Here is an 18339-nt window from a genome sequence, read left to right as displayed (position 1 = left end):
CAGTAACTTACACCATTCTAATGTATGTAAAGTGATGTGACATGGAATAAGAAAATATTTAAATCAGAATTGCCATCTCTTTGGGATTTTTCTATTAAATCAGGAATATGGCCTAAATGCTGCAATTTTCCCTTTTTTTCCCCCCTATAGCTCAGCGAATAAAATTTACTGGGGCTATTTTTTAAACTAGAAATCCATAAATTGTTAAAAATACATTTCTGGCTGAAATTATTTTTTATAGCCCCTACAATGTGCCATTCTCTAATAATTGCACAGCCATTTTAAAGTTGCAGCTGTATTTTTTTTCCCCCACAAATGAGACAATAATGACATTCTAGAGACAATTAAAAATAATGAGCAAAATGAGTTTATCACACTGGAACTGTCCGATCTGACAATACTTAATTTGGAAGATCCAACGTAGGGATCACCCATCTCAAGCACACATTGTGTAATAATACTCTGTGATGTCATGGTCAGTGATGTCATATGATGTAAAGTGAGTGGCCCTATCAGTTAATTATGCTGGTTTTAGCCTTCCACTAGTTTACATATAACACAATATAGTGCTGTTATGTTGAATGCATGTCCTTTTTAGCATAAAATGATACACACACAAACATTTAGATATTAATAACAAGAATGCACTTCATTTAAAAACTCAATTTATCAGACCTGCCTTAAACAGAAATAGCAGATTCCACATTGTCTTAAAATTATATATTTGCGAAGATCTTCCCCCTGCACGCTCACACATTGACTGGGAGAAATGTCACTGACTATATATGGTATCAGGGATTTCATGAATTGCGTGGGTCTCAGTATGGGGATGTGTGTGAGTGTGTGGCTATGACACACTGAATTTCCGGGGGCTGTCCTACGTAGCAGCGTCATTCCAAGACAAGGGATTTCAGGGGGGTTTATTCGCGAAAGAGTGAGTGTAAAGAAATGACGACTTGCTATTTAGTGAATAAGCCCATTAAGCGTTTCGCCGTCACACTGGTGACATACTCCTCGATGGTTGGTGGTGTGACTAGAAGTGACAGGTGTGAGTGTTGTGTGGGCTTTGAGGTGATATAGAAATCGATCAGCATCACATGTGAACGACGAGCTGTTTATTAACCCCTTCCCTTCTAGCCCTGTGTAAACAGGTGCTACATTTTGTTTTGCACTGCAAAAGGAGTTCAAAATGAAATGTTTGTATTATTACACGAATGAGGCCACCAGAGTGTATATAATTAATTTGCAGGACAGAAATCAAGAGATTAATCAAGAGGAATCGCAAGGAAGCCACAGTGACTTCCCTCCTGCTGCATATGCCAGTTACAGTGCAGGGTAGCACTTTTCATGTACTGCCCAAGAAAAGGATGAAATCATTGCTTTAAAATAAAAAAAAAAAGAAGCTAATCCTAACCCTAGCACAAGCCCCCCAAAAAAATAAATATATATATATATATATATATATATACACTGCGTGCAGAATTATTAGGCAAATGAGTATTTTGACCACATCATCCTCTTTATGCATGTTGTCTTACTCCAAGCTGTATAGGCTCGAAAGCCTACTACCAATTAAGCATATTAGGTTATGTGCATCTCTGTAATGAGAAGGGGTGTGGTCTAATGACATCAACACCCTATATCAGGTGTGCATAATTATTAGGCAACTTCCTTTCCTTTGGCAAAATGGGTCAAAAGAAGGACTTGACAGGCTCAGAAAAGTCAAAAATAGTGAGATATCTTGCAGAGGGATGCAGCACTCTTAAAATTGCAAAGCTTCTGAAGCGTGATCATCGAACAATCAAGCGTTTCATTCAAAATAGTCAACAGGGTCGCAAGAAACGTGTGGAGAAACCAAGGCGCAAAATAACTGCCCATGAACTGAGAAAAGTCAAGCGTGCAGCTGCCAAATGCCACTTGCCACCAGTTTGGCCATATTTCAGAGCTGCAACATCACTGGAGTGCCCGAAAGCACAAGGTGTGCAATACTCAGAGACATGGCCAAGGTAAGAAAGGCTGAAAGACGACCACCACTGAACAAGACACACAAGCTGAAACGTCAAGACTGGGCCAAGAAATATCTCAAGACTGATTTTTCTAAGGTTTTATGGACTGATGAAATGAGAGTGAGTCTTGATGGGCCAGATGGATGGATTGGTAAAGGGCAGAGAGCTCCAGTCCGACTCAGACGCCAGCAAGGTGGAGGTGGAGTACTGGTTTGGGCTGGTATCATCAAAGACGAGCTTGTGGGGACTTTTCGGGTTGAGGATGGAGTCAAGCTCAACTCCCAGTTTCTGGAAGACACCTTCTTCAAGCAGTGGTACAGGAAGAAGTCTGCATCCTTCAAGAAAAACATGATTTTCATGCAGGACAATGCTCCATCACACGCGTCCAAGTACTCCACAGCGTGGCTGGCAAGAAAGGGTATAAAAGAAGAAAATCTAATGACATGGCCTCCTTGTTCACCTGATCTGAACCCCATTGAGAACCTGTGGTCCATCATCAAATGTGAGATTTACAAGGAGGGAAAACAGTACACCTCTCTGAACAGTGTCTGGGAGGCTGTGGTTGCTGCTGCACGCAATGTTGATGGTGAACAGATCAAAACACTGACAGAATGGATGGCAGGCTTTTGAGTGTCCTTGCAAAGAAAGGTGGCTATATTGGTCACTGATTTGTTTTTGCTATGTTTTTGAATGTCAGAAATGTATATTTGTGAATGTTGAGATGTTATATTGGTTTCACTGGTAAAAATAAATAATTGAAATGGGTATATATTTGTTTTTTGTTAAGTTGCCTAATAATTATGCACAGTAATAGTCACCTGCACACACAGATATCCCCCTAAAATAGCTATAACTAAAAACAAACTAAAAACTACTTCCAAAAATATTCAGCTTTGATATTAATGAGTTTTTTGGGTTCATTGAGAACATGGTTGTTGTTCAATAATAAAATTAATCCTCAAAAATACAACTTGCCTAATAATTCTGCACTCCCTGTATATATTGTTATCCTTGCCAGGGAGTGACTAACAAAGCCCATAGCGTTAGCCTTACATGACTGAACTTATGTATTAACTAGTAATAGGAGGTTTAGGTAACCAGTTCAATAATTCCCAACCCAGTCTTCAAGGTTCACCAATAGTCCAAGATATTTTGTTTTCCAATGTGGATACTGAGATACTAAACATACCTAGCTAGGACCACTGGTACTCCATGAGTTTACAAACCAGTAAGCTAATAGCTGCTAATACTGTAAGCAGAATAATATACAAAAAGTGTCTACGCAGGTGACCACACACACACACACACCTTATGTGAAAAACAATATTATAAATGCTCAGAATAAGTCAAATTCAGATATACCACAAACTAATGTAGATTAATCTCTAACCTATGTGGGAACCTAAAAAAATCCTCATTACCTCCTAAACTAAACCATAGGTGGCCAAAACATAGGACCATAGCTGGAACTACAACCCCTATGATGTTCAGGCAGCTTTCACACAGGTCGAACAATCTAATAAAATTTCAATACAGTTATAAGGATCCTGAGGGATTATTTCATGAACTCTCGAAGCACCACAACCAGTACACAATACTGGGTTTCAGTCCCTCCATTTTCTGTCAGACTATATTCAAGCAGTTTGCATTGCAAGGCCACCCCTACTGATGGGCACACCATACTTTAAAAAAAAAAAAAAAAAAAAACACCTTTAATTTCTTGGACCCAAAGACATAGGGAGCCTGCGTCAGTTCTTCATCAGCTAAAAGCAATTCTGCCGCATGGGCATATATTCGAAAACCCTGGAGTTCACTGCCTCTCAATGCACATTGGCATACTGACATTTCGTTTGGATGATCAGGAAGTAAACTTTATCATAATGTCTCCCAACAAGGTGGTGGGTTTAGGGTGCTCCAGCTTGAAAACAGTTTGACAAGAATGGACTGCACGTTTAATCATGGCGTCCTAGCTGGGGATATAAAATTACATTTCTCATGTGCACAGAGTATGCATGATGTTTTTCTGGTCTCTGTTATCTGCATGTATGGAGGTTTCATATACAGTCCTGGACCTGTACAGCCTTTCCTGACCTGTTGATGAGCCCACTGTACCGCCTGTTTGACCTACTGAATTGGCGAGTCTTCCAGTGTTTTCACAATGCTTCCTGCCTTGACTCGCAGTCGATAGAAACTGGGTGAGTCTACAGCTCGTCGAACCTGTGCTGTGTGCCATGGACTAAAGATAAGAGAACCATGCCAAAATATGGTTGTGTGTTTTGACCTATGGATGCGTCTACCAATCCCTAAATGTATTCTGTTTGGATTCCCCTTTGGTTGAGTCTACTTGTCCTTTATTTGTGCTGCTTCTAATAGACTATTCTAAATCTACTACATATACAAACCTGTGGCTTCCAATCTGGTCTTTCTCACAAATCCCACCATTAGTTACCCCGGCGTGAATCATCCCAAGTCTGGTGGCTACATGAACCTAAAAGGTACGGGGGTAATGGGTTCCATTAAACAGTGGTTTGTCTGCAAATGCCTCTCTCCCCAACTACCTCATGTATGGAATAAGGGCCCCCCTCATGTATCAATAGAAAACCCTGGATTCTAACAGAAATATAAACTCAATATGTCACCATTTTGATTCATTGATAGTTGTCCTCAGAGAACCTGTTACGACATATTACATAACAAGGAAGTATCTACTTGAATATAAATCTCATAGAAAAAAAATTAACACACACACCCATTCACCACTTACTGGCGTTTGGATGGTGTGTGACATATAATTAAGGGACAAGCATGATGACAACACGTTCAAGTAACAGCAGACTTATGAATGTCTAATGTCTATGGAATGGGCTGACTTTTAAATTAGACACGTTCAGGAACATGAGCTTAGAATAATCCTGTTCCCTCCCTTGCCCAAGGGTGCATGTTGGGTTAGTGGGGCAGCCAATGAAATGTGCTTTGGAATGCATAAACAGAAAAGAAACACACGGATCGAGCACGCGTGGGAGCGGAGAAGAAATCTATATGTTAGCTGCGTCACATCATGGACAGCCGTTCAATAGGTCAATGGAAAAACGAGGAGGAAAAGAGAATTATGAATAAATAGAAGAGTCTAAGGGAGGAAGGACCAAAGGCGTGAAATCCAGCAAATAAGGAATTTCCGTTAAAAAGAGAACTGTAAATGGCTAAAAATATGTAAATAGGAGAGAATGGGAGTGAGACTGTACAAGGGGGTGTGATGTTTTTCTGACTAACTGTTTAGATGGTGATTCTTACATCATGCTTACATGAAAGAAAGATAAAGTATCAACAGATGGGGAAGATCCCAGGTTCAGGATATACTCCTTAATCACAGGGATATTCTGCTGCCTGAGTTATATGACATAACGAAGAATCATATCATATAATGACAACAAGGGGATTATTACACAAGAAGGGATAGTGTGAATGATAGAGAGGTGGGGGGGAAACCGAGTGTAATAATGAGAAAATGGACGGGTTAGACCGTATAAGGGAAGCAAGGGGAATGACGGGGTAATAGGAATAGGTATATGTGGCAAACCTAGCCACTTCAGACTACGGGAATAGTTCCCTAAAGGTTGTCCTACAAACTGCTAGTATATTGTAATAACATGTATTGTGTCTTCTGTTGGTAAATGTATGATTGCATGTTGTCTATGGTATTCCCATGCTAGCAGCCGAAAGCCGCTAGCATTTGAATGGTCGTTTCACGAACCGCAACTTTACCGGCCATTCGTGAGACGAATTAGGTACCGAACGCAAGCCCATACACTTAGAGGCGTGTGGCACCAATTACCCGGTTGCAACATTGTTGCAATCGGTAATTAAGTGGATTCTTAGGTGGCCGTCGTTCGGCTACCGACCACGCGGCGGTCGGCCATCTTGAATCTTTTGTCTCCCCCAGCGGTGTTTGGTCGTCGAGTGCATGGAACCAAAAACGGCTACTCGACGGCACGAACACCGCTGTACTTCCAGGCGGTTCGGGAGCTCCGGTCTTCTTCCATTATGAGACCCATTGACGTTCGGTACTTTTTATACGAACTAAATAGATAAGTGTATTTCGTATGGCGTTCGGTTAGTTTAGCTGGGATCTGAGCGGTATTTCCACGAAACGTACCCGCAGACCCCAGCTATCTACCGAACGGTTGTTCGTGCCAAACAAACGAATATTGTTCAAGTTATGGATTTTAAAGTAAAATATCGGTTATGCTGCACGAGGAGATAATCCACTTAACAGTATATTTCAGTGGGAGTATCTCTCTCGTGCAGCGGTGCCTGATGGGAGAAATGTACCAAATGTTAAGTCCCCCATGTAGTCCCTTACTGTATCACCCCTGCTTTGTCAGTAAGGAAACCCCTTGCATGGGGACTTGCATAAATACTGGAAGTTCTGAATAAAGCTGCTAGTTGACTCCCAAACTGTGTTTCGTCCGGTTATTGGGAGGATTGGGGATATTGCCTTACTTTTCGGCGCTGACTGTGGATTTACCTGTTTTACCAGCGGAGATCGTGGATTCTAATATTGCACTACGCTACAGTATACATTGTCTGCTAGAGAGGCAAAAGAGTACGAAAGGAAAGGAGGATGGGGGGAGGGGGTGGTTGACTGAGAAAAAGGGAGATTTGAAAATAAAAGGATACAGGAAATAAATAAATAAAATAAAGATATGAAAGAGGCGATAATAAGGAGATGACAAGGAAGAAGATATACTGCATTGAGGCTACTGGAAGATATCTAATTTGGAAGGAGTCAGAATGAGAAGAATGGCAGACAGGATCAGTCGCTAAAGTGAGAATCGAAATTTAAGGCCAGAGTAGCTGATCTAAGAGCATAGCTCAGATCAATAACCCTGAAAGTATAATGAATGAGGAGGTGGGGGAGATGATATACTGCTGCTATAAGAAGAAGGTATATTGGGGCGATAGACTAGGGATAATAAGTTATTGTGAAGGAGAAGGTAATGAAAGGTACCGACATAGGATTAATCTAAAGGCATTAAAAGTCTGCACGAACTGAGAGTAAATATGGGAGGCATACAAGAGGGGGATTAAATAAAAGAGACGACTAGTAAGGTGGTATTAGAGCATACATCAGGGGAGACAAAAGAAATCTGAGGCTAAGGGAGTAAAAGCCAAGATGGGAGACAGGGCAAAAAGGAAATGTAATGGAGAAATTAAGCTGTAGGTAATGAGAGAGAGAGGTATAAAGGAGTGAGGCAGGGAATGCATGAATACAAAGAAAACAGGGGATAGATAAATAATGAGAAAGAGGGGTAATGAGACATGGAAAAAAGTAAGGCAGAAGACCGGGGTTATGGGAGATTAATAGAGAAGAAATGGATAATGAGAGATAGAGAGAGAGGCCAGGGAGAGACAAGAAAGATAAAGAAAGAGAGAGAGACAAGAAAGATGGAGAGAGAGGCAGGTAAGAGGTAATGAAAGATGGAGAGAGAGGCAGGTGAGAGGTAATGAAAGAAGGGGAGAGACAGAGAGTTAGTTAAGATGGAGAGAGACACATGGTGAGAGACACATGGAATAGGTCATGAAAGAGGCAGGGGAGATGTATGAGAGATGGAGAGAAGCAGGGGAGAGGTAATCAGAGATGAAGAGAGAGGAAGGGGGAAGGTAATGAGAGATGGAGAGAGAAGAGAGATGTTATTGAAGAGGTAATGAGAGATAGAGAGAAGCAGGGGAGAGGTAATGAGAGATGGAGAGAGAAGCAGGGGAGAGGTAATGGGAGATGGAGAGAGAAGCAAGGGAGAGATAATCAGAGATGGAGAAAAAAGCATGGGAGAGGTAATGGGAGATGGAGAGAGAGGCATGGGAGAGGTAATGGGAGATGGAGAGAGAGGCATGGGAGAGGTAATGGGAGATGGAGAGAAGCAGGGGAGAGATAATCAGAGATGGAGAGAGAGGCATGGGAGAGCTAATCAGAGATGGAGAAAAAAGCATGGGAGTGGTAATGGAAGATGGAGAGAAGCAGGGGAGAGGCAATGGGAGATGGAGAGAGAGGCATGGGAGAGGTAATGGGAGATGGAGAGAAGCAGGGGAGAGATAATCAGAGATGGAGAGAGAGGCATGGAAGAGCTAATCAGAGATGGAGAAAAAAGCATGGGAGAGGTAATGGAAGATGGAGAGAATCAGGGGAGAGGCAATGGGAGATGGAGAGAGAGGCATGGGAGAGGTAATGGGAGATGGAGAGAAGCAGGGGGATGGTAATGGGAGATGGAGAGAAGCAGGGGGATGGTAATGGGAGATGGAGAGAAGCAGGGGGATGGTAATGGGAGATGGAGAGAAGCAGGGGGTGGTAATGGGAGATGGAGAGAAGCAGGGGGGTGGTAATGGGAGATGGAGAGAAGCAGGGGAGAGGTAATGAGAGACGGAGAGAGAAGCAGGGGAGAGGTAATGAGTGACGGAGAGAGAAGCAGTGGAGAGGTAATGGGAGAGGTAATGAGAGATGGAGAGAAGCAGGGGAGAGGTAATGGGAGATGGAGAGAAGCAGGGGAGAGGTAATGGGAGATGGAGAGAAGCAGGGGAGAGGTAATCAGAGATGGAGAGAGAGGCATGGGAGAGGTAATGAGAGATGGAGAGAAGCAGGGGAGAGGTAATGAGAGACGTAGAGAAGCAGGGGAGAGGTAATGAGAGACGGAGAGTGTTACAAGACTTTCCTAAGTGGAAAAGACTTATAATCACCTGACTGTGGATCTTGCCTTTCCCTAGCAGACACCACCAGACTAACCACTCTGAAATCTGACCACCCCGTTACCTATCTATGCAGGCTAGGTCCTCCAGAGCAACCTTCCAACTCAGGACGGCCACTTGGAAGTAGTAATTGGCTCAGATCTCTTCCGGGGATACGTGGGGTTTTCTTGTGGAGAACTGTATGTTTTGGGGTATTTTGTTAAGGTGCTCTGAGGTCCCAGAGTGAAATAAGTTAGAGAGGGAGAAACTTAGCATTGGCGAGAAATTGAGAGAGGGCAGAAGAGAGCAAATGGAAGATGGTGCCATTGAGGAGAGAAGAAAGATGTAATAAAAGGGAGAGAGCGTGTGGAGAGAGAGGTAATGAGCAACTTAGAATGTGACAGAGGATAGAAGTAATGACAGCATTATTGAGAGAGAGATTATGAGAGATTTCTTGAGAGCTTTAGAAGTGTGAGGCAGGGAGTGGAAGCACTGAGTGAGAGAGATGTAGGAGAGGTAAGGAGACATGTAGAGTCATTTAGGTAATGTGCTAATAATGAAAGATGGAGAACAAAGGATAGTGAAGATTGTAGGAAATAGATCAAGGCAAAACTAATATGCTGAATCCTTCTCAATAACAATAATTTCATGTGACATTTTCAACATGTTTCTGTCCCACACTGACGGCTAAAACTCCATTTACTCAACAGATGGAAGAGCAAAATCATAAATACAACATGTCCACAGGAGAATGCCCATATTTCCAGGCATCTGGATATAAGTAAGAGCTAATCAATAACACATATTCTATACAATACATATTGACAGCAGCAATAACAGACATACAATATATACTGACAGCAATTACAGATATACAGTACATACTGACAGCAATAACAGACATACAGCATACACTGACAACATAATAGACATACAATACATACTGACAGCAATAACAGACATACAGCATATACCGACAGCAATAACAGACTACTGACAACAATAACAGACATACAGTACATACTGACAGCAATAACAGACATACAATACATACTGACAGCAATAACAGACATACAGCATACACTGACAGCAATAACAGATCATATACAATGCATATGGACAGCAATAACAGACATACAGCATATACTGACAGCAATAACAGATCATATACAATACACACTGACAGCAATAACAGATCATGTACAGTATATACTGATACTTCTATGAGGAGCATTACTTACTGTTTGGTCAGATCACTGCTCAGTATATTCAGAAAAACCTTCTGTGTACAGGATCCAATGGTGGCTGGCAAATCAAAAAGACGACTACCGGTAGAGGGGCGGGGGTGGTAACTGATGATGACAAATTCCCCTTATCTGCAGCTGTCTAGAAATTCTAAGCTTTAGGATACCCCATTCTTGAAACCATTCTCTATAACCCCGATGCTGAACCTGGTGTAAAGAGCTGTTATTCCCTAGCTGCAGAACACAGCATTCTAGACCCCCTTCTTGGTAGATAATACCCCACCTGTAGTATTCAGCATTCTAGAATGCCCCACCTGTAGAATTCAGCATTCTAGTTCCCCTTCTGACAGGTCTCCACACTCCAGAGATCCCTGATATTACCGAAGCCGACAGGCTATATAGCAGCCAGCACTCTGTAATCCCCTTCTTATAGCCCCTGCACTCAGGTACACCTGACCCTACCTGGATGACATCTCACTTAGATCCAGCTCTAGATTTCATTTCTCTCTGCCACTCCGCAGTCCACGTGAGTCTGGCCGTGTGGTCCGGACCAGCCCTGCCTGAGCTGATTGGCTGACCTTCATCACCGGCACCCACCCCCTGCTCGCTGATTGGTGGGAAGAAAGCTAGAGGCTGAAACACGTGAAAGTAAATGTGTATTGGGTGACATAATATCACAATGTAACAACACATTCTCAGCTCGTGCCTCCCCCCCATACTAAATCCCCCTTTACTAATACCTCACCCACTCACCTAGTCCTAGCAGGTGAGCTCCTTCACCCCATCCTCATAGTCCTTTCCAACCAGGTGAACTTCCTCACCTTCACCTTATCCCCTCTATTAACAGGTGAGCTCCCTCACCCCTCCTCATACCCATTTAGTAATCTATGAGCCCCCTAACCTCTCCGGCTAGCTAAACTCCTTAATCCCCTGCCTTCCTACCAGGTGAACTCTTATCTCTATCCCCCATTCTAAAAGTGAATTTCCTCACCCCCTTTCCTACCACGTAAGCCACCCCACCACTACTAATTCCCCATACTACCAAGTGAGCTCTCTCACCTCCATCCCCTTTTCTAATAAGTGAGCCACCTCACTTTATCCCCTGTAATACCAGGTGAGTTCTCAGAACCCTCGCATACCGCTTTCCTACCAGGTGAGCTACTGCTTCTGAACCCACTTTCCTAATACATGTGCTTCCGACTCTCACCTCTCCTCACCCACTCTCCTGTCAGTTGAGCTCCTTAATTATCTTGCTACTAGGTGAGCTCCCTTCTGTAGATCCCTAGATCTAATATGGGAACCTCCTCACCCCCTTTCCTACCAGGTAAGCTACCAGCTGAGCTTCCACACACCCCTTCCTACCAGGTGAGCTCCCCCACCTCTCCTCAATTCCACTTTCTATCCAGGTCTGCTCCCTAGCCTGTCCTCATGCCCTCTTACCATGTGAACCTATTCACTCCCACACCCTACTGGATGATATAGTCCGTCATCCCTCCATCTTCTATAGTCGATCAACACCACTCCTACCAGGTTAGATCCTTCACCCATTCCATCCAGGTAAACTTCCTCACCCATCCATCTAGGAATGCTCATCACACCTCTTGGTCCCTAGTCCGACCAGACAAGCTACCTCATCTTTCCTGCCCACCAGCTGAGCTCCCACACTAGATCCAAAGGAGATACCTCCAGGCAAGCTTCATCACCCTTCCATCTAGGAAAGCTCCATCACAACTCTATCCAGTTTATCTAAAAGGCCGGTTTCCTGCATTTAGCATCCTGTATCTCCATCCATGTCAACTCTCTCATCCAATTCTTCTATCAGAGGGAACTGTCTTACACACTCCTTCCAACCAGGTGAGCTCCTCATCACATCTCCTTCATTGTAACCTCTACCCAGTCCTCCACTCGAGTGAGCTTTTCACCATTTAACTTTCTGGAACTTTCTGGAAAGTGTCCATTCAGAATGTTCTAGTAGAGTCATAGAAGGCTTTCATTGGTGGTCTGCTGCTTCTTAAACATATAGAAAGTCATTACAGTATCTGAATTCTGAACGCTACAGTGCACTTGCCCCAAGTTATATATAGCCCCCTTCAACCTTTCTAATAAATTTAATAAAATAAAGTTTTTTTTATCAACTTTTTCCAGCAATGAGGCTCCACCCTGAGCTTCTCACCTTCCATGTCAATTGACCAAATTATACTTGGTTACTGTAGAAGAATAAAAAAACTGCAATGTTTTAAATTGCAGGGTTAAAATGGCAGGACCACTGCACTCAAGGTAGTGTTTACATTTCTGCCTGGTAACCCCACTAGTGACAGTCACTCAGACGGCCACTAGAGGTGCTTACTATTCCAGTGCTGCACAGGGTGCATGAAGACGTTGAATGTTCCTCATAATTTGATTCAATGCATCTCTATGAGGAGATGCTAATTGGCACAGATTGGCGTTATGCAGCGCATGCACAATCGCCTATAGGAAAGCATTAGATTGGCTGAGATTATCAAAATTGATGATCTCAACCAAGGAGGGACCAGATCGGGCTAGCCATGACAAGACCAGCGTGGTGTGGGAAGAAAAGTGAGTAAAAACTAATTATCATGCCTCTTTTGGGCTATGGGTCCCCAAGCCCTTAGCCAACCTCACATAATATGTTTCTACCTACCAACACTAACAATCAATAATGAGAAAGCCCAAATAATCTAAAAAATAAATACAAAAATCTCACATGGACAATATAAGGGACTAGAAGAACCTACAGGATATTTTCCTTAACCCCTTAAGGACCAAACTTCTGCAATAAAAGGGAATCATTGATGTGGGATTATTTAAAAAACCTTATTGTACTTGTATTCAATTATTGCACTAACTCCATTTTAACTTCATACTGTGACAATCCTCCATTTTGTCCTCCTAACCTGACTTCTTCAATACTCCATTTTGTCCTCATAACCTAACTTGTTCATTTTAAAACTACCTTACATGACAGAATTTCCCAGCACATCTAATACAATAGAACAAAGACTGTATTTTCTATAAAGACATGATTAACACAGAAATTGCTGACTTTTCCTTAGATTTGCAACATAGTATAGTTTGAAGGCCATGAGAACACAGTAGTAATGAAATGTTCTATTCATAAGAGACCTTGCACCTGGCCACGAGGCCTGAGATCACCGACCGTGTAAAATGACGCTCAAGACCCCTTGTCCCCCACCCGTGTCCAGAACAATCCCACCTCTTGGTGGGTGGACACGGGACTAACCACTTAGTCTTCAAGCCAATTAATAATATTGATAGGTGGACACTAATCCCGACACTTAACAATTAATCCAATTAATGATGTTTATTTGCTGATATTCTAATAATCAATGATGACGTAAAATGTCTCTTAAAAGGACCTGCGCGTCCGCTTTTTAATCACTTGCCAATAAATTTTCTCGAAGTTATTTTAACTTGAACCTTGTGTGTCAGACTTAATTACTTCAGCGTATATACGCAATTTATTTTATTGATTTGGACAGGAACAGATAGACATTTAAACAGTTTGGTTTACTGCTAAAAAGTACCATAACAACTTGGCGCCCAACGTGGGGCATCGGGCTATGTCCGGCCGGTGAGCCGTCCTAAGGAAGACAAGGGTGGACGGAGGAATCCAGGGGGAAGGAAAGGAGATTGATCACCTCCAGGTACACGGTAGAGACTTCTGCAGAGCCACCGGTATGTTCCGGCCCCTTTGATTGACCCGTCCACGTGTCTGTGACTGCTTCCCGGGAGGACATCAAAGACAGGTAATATCTTGCCCGGTGTCTCGTTACTCACTTGTTTACCTGCATTTTAGTCTATCTGTTGCCTGGGTGTGTTTGAATTGTGTTTGAATTGTTTGCCTGTTTCCCCATTTTGAGATAAAGGGGGGGTGGACCTGCAGGGGATTTGCCTGGGGTTCTGTCTTGCTTGTTTTCCCCTTTTTGGGATAAAGGGGGGTGGACCTGAGGGGACTTGCCTGGGTCTTCAGTATATCTGTCTATCTGTTTGTATTTTACCCCTTTTGGGATAAAGGGGGGTGGACCTGAGGGGATTTGCCTGGGTCTTCTGTTGCCTGTTTTACCCCTTTTAGGAACCACGGTGCTGTGGTTGTAGGGAAAAAGGGGGGTTGACCTGTGGATGTGTTCCTGGGGGTCATCTTTTCCTGTTTAACTCTTTTAGGAGCCTCGTGGCTGGGGCTGTAGGGAAAAAGAGGTGTGTTGGATCTGTGGAGATTGTGTAGACTCATAGTTTCCTGGGGATCCTTCTTGTGTCACTTTGATAGCCTAGCTAGCTTCTCTGTGCACGTTACTCTGCTTGCAGAGTGGTGGTACCCTCCAGCTTTGAGCGCTGAGCTGGAGCTATTCCAATTTTTATTTTTGTGGTGTGTGAATTCGGGCAGGCATTGCTGTCTTCATCACCACGGAGTAGTGGGACTTATAAAGTGGGTTTTTTATAGGGGCACTACAGGGGTGAGGGTAGCGCAGACACTATTAGTGGGCTGCTGTGTCGAGGGAGGCATATGGATTTCGGACCGGTGTTAGCTGTTATCCTTGGCCGTTGGTAGTAAGATACTACGGGATTGAGGGAGGTGACTTTGGAGTAAGCACACGAGTAAAGGAAAGGAATTACTGTTGGTTTTATTTGAACTGTGATGCATGCACTGTATTTCAACTGTATTGTTGTCTTGTTTGTTTAATGAGGAGTCTCATGTACTCCTGTGTCTGTCTCTAAGGATTTTTCCTTGCCTTTCATCTTTCCTACACTTTCTATATTATTATACTATCCACTCCCATTCCTCTTAAAAGAGAAGTGATTGGTCACACACTTCTCACCTCGCTCCAATCCGTGTCTACCACCCCGGGTAGGCGGATTCAGTGACTAGTCTACGTTTTGGGAAGACGCACCTGGGAAAGTCCCACGATTCTCAGGTGGCAGTCGAGCATTGTAGACGTTCCTGTTCAATTTTCCTTCTCTCTCTCTATATCTAGGACGCTGGTATAGGGGTAAAGGGACTATGGGACAGGATTTAGATAAGCCCAGTAAGGGCTGGTTAGCATGTGATTTAGTAGAGAACAGAGAGGGTGAAGAGATGGTAAAAGGTGTTGAAAAGATTGCAAAAGTATGTAAAATTGCTGTACCGACATGTGGAAGATTGCAACCAGAAAGTTGGCGCAAGTTACTAGCAGAAATGAAAGGCAAGCTTACAGATAATGATTTATTAAAGACTGCTGAAGCATGGTACAGAGTGGCGAAGGCTATTCAGTTAGAAGGTTGGGTTGAGGAAGAGATAAATCACAAAGGTGTGAAATTGTTTGTGTATCATAAAAATTGTGTTGCTGGCCCCAATATGTACACAATGTACCTGCATTTACCCCCTTTTCTTTTCTGTACCCTGGCGAGCAGGCGCCAAACATTTGATATGGCAAAATAAAAACATTTTCAAATTGAAAAAAAAAAATTGTGTTGCTGGGGTTTACCCTCAGCCAGCGCCCCAAAATGGCGCCCAGGGGATGTCTATCCCCAAGGTTCAGTCAGCCATAGGTGATAGCCAGCTGACCATGTTCCCCACTCCCAATCCTCCCGAATCCCATCCCATCACCTCCCCTGTCTGCCCGGTCCTGAATTCTGACGGATCTTTCTTTACCCCTTCCCCTTCTCTAACGGTCCCATCATCCTCAGCCATCCCCACGCTCCCTTCTATGCCTATTCCTAACATCTCATCTGCCACCTCCTCCCTGCAATCCCTCTCCATGGTTAATCCCCTTCCATCAGCACCCGCCCAACTAACTACCCCTCCTTCCCTTGCTGCTACTCCTCTTTCTGCATCCATCCCCACTAATCCCGTCCTGACTCCTCCCATAACCAGCTCCGCCCCAGTCCAATATCCTACCTCCTTAACCGTACCTGCCCACCCTACTCTTTTGCCCTCCCCTGCCTGGCCCTACCCCTTCCCATATCCCATGGCCCTGCCCTACCCTGGTTACCCTCCCTTTCCCCAAGCCACTCCCCAAGTTCCGGTCATGCCCAGTCCGGCTCAGTCTGCCCCGGAAGTGCCCATATCAAACATGGCCGCCGCTTCTTCCCTTAATCCTGAAGCAACTCCTTTCCCCGCCTCCAATATGGCGGCCCCCAGTTCAGCCCTGATGCCGGTAATCCCCGGTGACTACCTGTCCCCAGGTTATGACTCGCTAGCCACCCCTGCATCTGGGGCTCAATCCCAACCACCGATCCTTTCACCTCATGCGGGCCCTGCACCGCGCAGGAGAGCCAATATCATAGAATTCGATGATGACGAGATGGACAGGGTGTCCCATGTCTCATCGGAGCTTGCTGCAGGAGCCCCAACTCATCGTTCTATCGATGATCCCTTCGGCCACAAGGGTCGGGGAGAACGGGCCCCTCCTAAATATGTTGCTTTCAATCCCACTCAAGCTAGTGCTCTAATGAAATCACTCCCTGACCCAGAAAAACAGCCTATGCCCTTCTACCGAGGGATAGTTCAAATTCAAAAGACTTATTCAGCCGCATGGCGTGATCTACTGAGCATTTGTGCTATTAAAGCAGGGGATGCATATTGGCCAAGCATGGCCCGACACCTCAGTACAGATCTGCTCAGCAGCGATGTTGATTACCCCTCTGGAGTAACTTTTTGCACCCAATTGAGAGAATGGGCTAAGGACAAACTTGCAGATCAGGCTGCTGGCCTTACTGATGTTATTCAAGATAAAGGAGAATCAGTGGAAAGGTTTCATGCAAGACTGTATCAAATGTTTACAGATTTGGGGTTTGATCTTACTGACAAGATTCATTCACAAATGCTGTCAGGTGCGTTTGTCCAAGGTGTTAAAGACTCTATACGCAAGGGAATCATTGCTGCACGCCCTGAATATAAGGTTGTTCCCCTGGATACCCTACTTTTGGTTGCTAGGGGCTTAGAATCTGCCCAGACCCCCAGAAGGCCAAGCTCTGCCCCTCTTATGGTATCACGCAGTACCCCTGTCCCCAGGGGCACCAAACCAGAGGATGGTTTCTGCTTTAATTGTAAAGCCAAAGGACATTTTAAAAGTGACTGCCCAGAACCCAAGAGAGAGCCAAGAAAACCATCCAGGCCTGCCCCGGCCCCCAAAGCCGAGAAAGAGGTTCCGATAATTGAGGAACCCGATGATTAGGAAATTGGCAAGCCTGTGTCTGTAACCCCTGTAATGGCAGTGTCTACAGGGGATAAGGGGGGGCCACTTGCCACAGTGACTTTGCCCATTGAAGGCCACCCTACCACATTCCTAGTTGACACAGGTGCAGCCCGTAGTGTTCTGCGAGAGCAAGACCTGCCAGACCCATCCTTTTTGTCAAATATTGATGTCTCTTGTGTTGGAGTGGATGGCCAGCCGAGACATAGCCCTTTAACAACTCCACTCCGAGTTGGCTCCAGCCTGCTAGCTCGCTTTGTGGTATCCTCCACATGCCCAATTAACCTGTTAGGTGCTGATGTTCTCTCACGCCTGCAAGCATCTATCACCTTCACCCCGGATGGGCAAGTAGAAATGTCCACACCCCTATCTGAATCAGACACCTCAGCCTTGTGCTCCTTGCCTCTAATGCTGCATTTAGAAAAAGCCCCGTGAGAAAGCAGCAGAATTAAGGTCCAATTTCCCAGAGGCATTAAAAACACAGGTGCCCGCCAAGTTATGGTCCTCAGGCCCAGAGGACATAGGTCACCTAAATGTTCCCCCTGTGGTGGTAAAGCTTATTCCAGGAGCTAAGTTACCAAGAAAACCACAATATCCATTAAAACCAGCACAGGCTGCTGCCATTTCTACCCACATCAAGGCACTCTTAGAAAAGGGTGCTCTAGTGAAATGTAAATCTGAATGCAACACCCCATTATTCCCTGTGAAAAAGAAAACTCCAAAAGGTGAGCCTGAGAAGTACAGGATGGTTCAGGATCTCCGTGCTGTTAATGAAGCTACCGTCCTGGACACCCCTCTTGTACCAAATCCCCATACTCTGCTCTCTGGAGTCCCACCATCCGCAAAATTTTTCACAGTCATTGACCTAGCAAATGCTTTTTTCAGTGTTCCACTGGACCCATCCTGCCAATACCTGTTTGCTTTCACCCATGAAATGCAACAATATACCTGGACTGTCATGCCCCAAGGGGCACAAAATTCACCAAGCCAATTTGCAAAGGCCATGGCCACCATCCTTGACCCATGGCAAGCTGAGCACCCAGAAGTTGTTCTGCTCCAGTATGTGGATGATCTGCTGCTCTGTGGAGATGATATACCCACTACTGAAAAGTGCTCAATTAGTCTGCTTTGTTATTTGGCAGAACAGGGATGCAAAGCTTC

The 18339-nt window shown here is 44.3% G+C and overlaps 1 protein-coding gene across 2 annotated transcripts in view; it reads right to left on the bottom strand.

Annotated features, from left to right (window-relative positions):
- PER1 (period circadian regulator 1) overlaps nt 1-10501 on the bottom strand; it is a 34250-nt gene extending 23749 nt beyond the window's left edge. The window contains exon 1 of one of the 2 annotated variants that reach the window (XM_063449688.1): nt 10430-10501. The gene's annotated coding sequence lies outside the window, so the exon portion shown is untranslated. The other variant, XM_063449687.1, reaches the window with a different exon arrangement.
- Between the last annotated feature and the right edge of the window lie 7838 nt (nt 10502-18339).

This window comes from Pelobates fuscus, chromosome 3 (assembly GCF_036172605.1).
Source record: "Pelobates fuscus isolate aPelFus1 chromosome 3, aPelFus1.pri, whole genome shotgun sequence".
Lineage (NCBI taxonomy): Eukaryota > Metazoa > Chordata > Amphibia > Anura > Pelobatidae > Pelobates > Pelobates fuscus.
The sequence above is the reverse complement of the archived record's forward strand: the minus strand, read 5'-3'. Positions and strand labels throughout refer to the sequence as shown.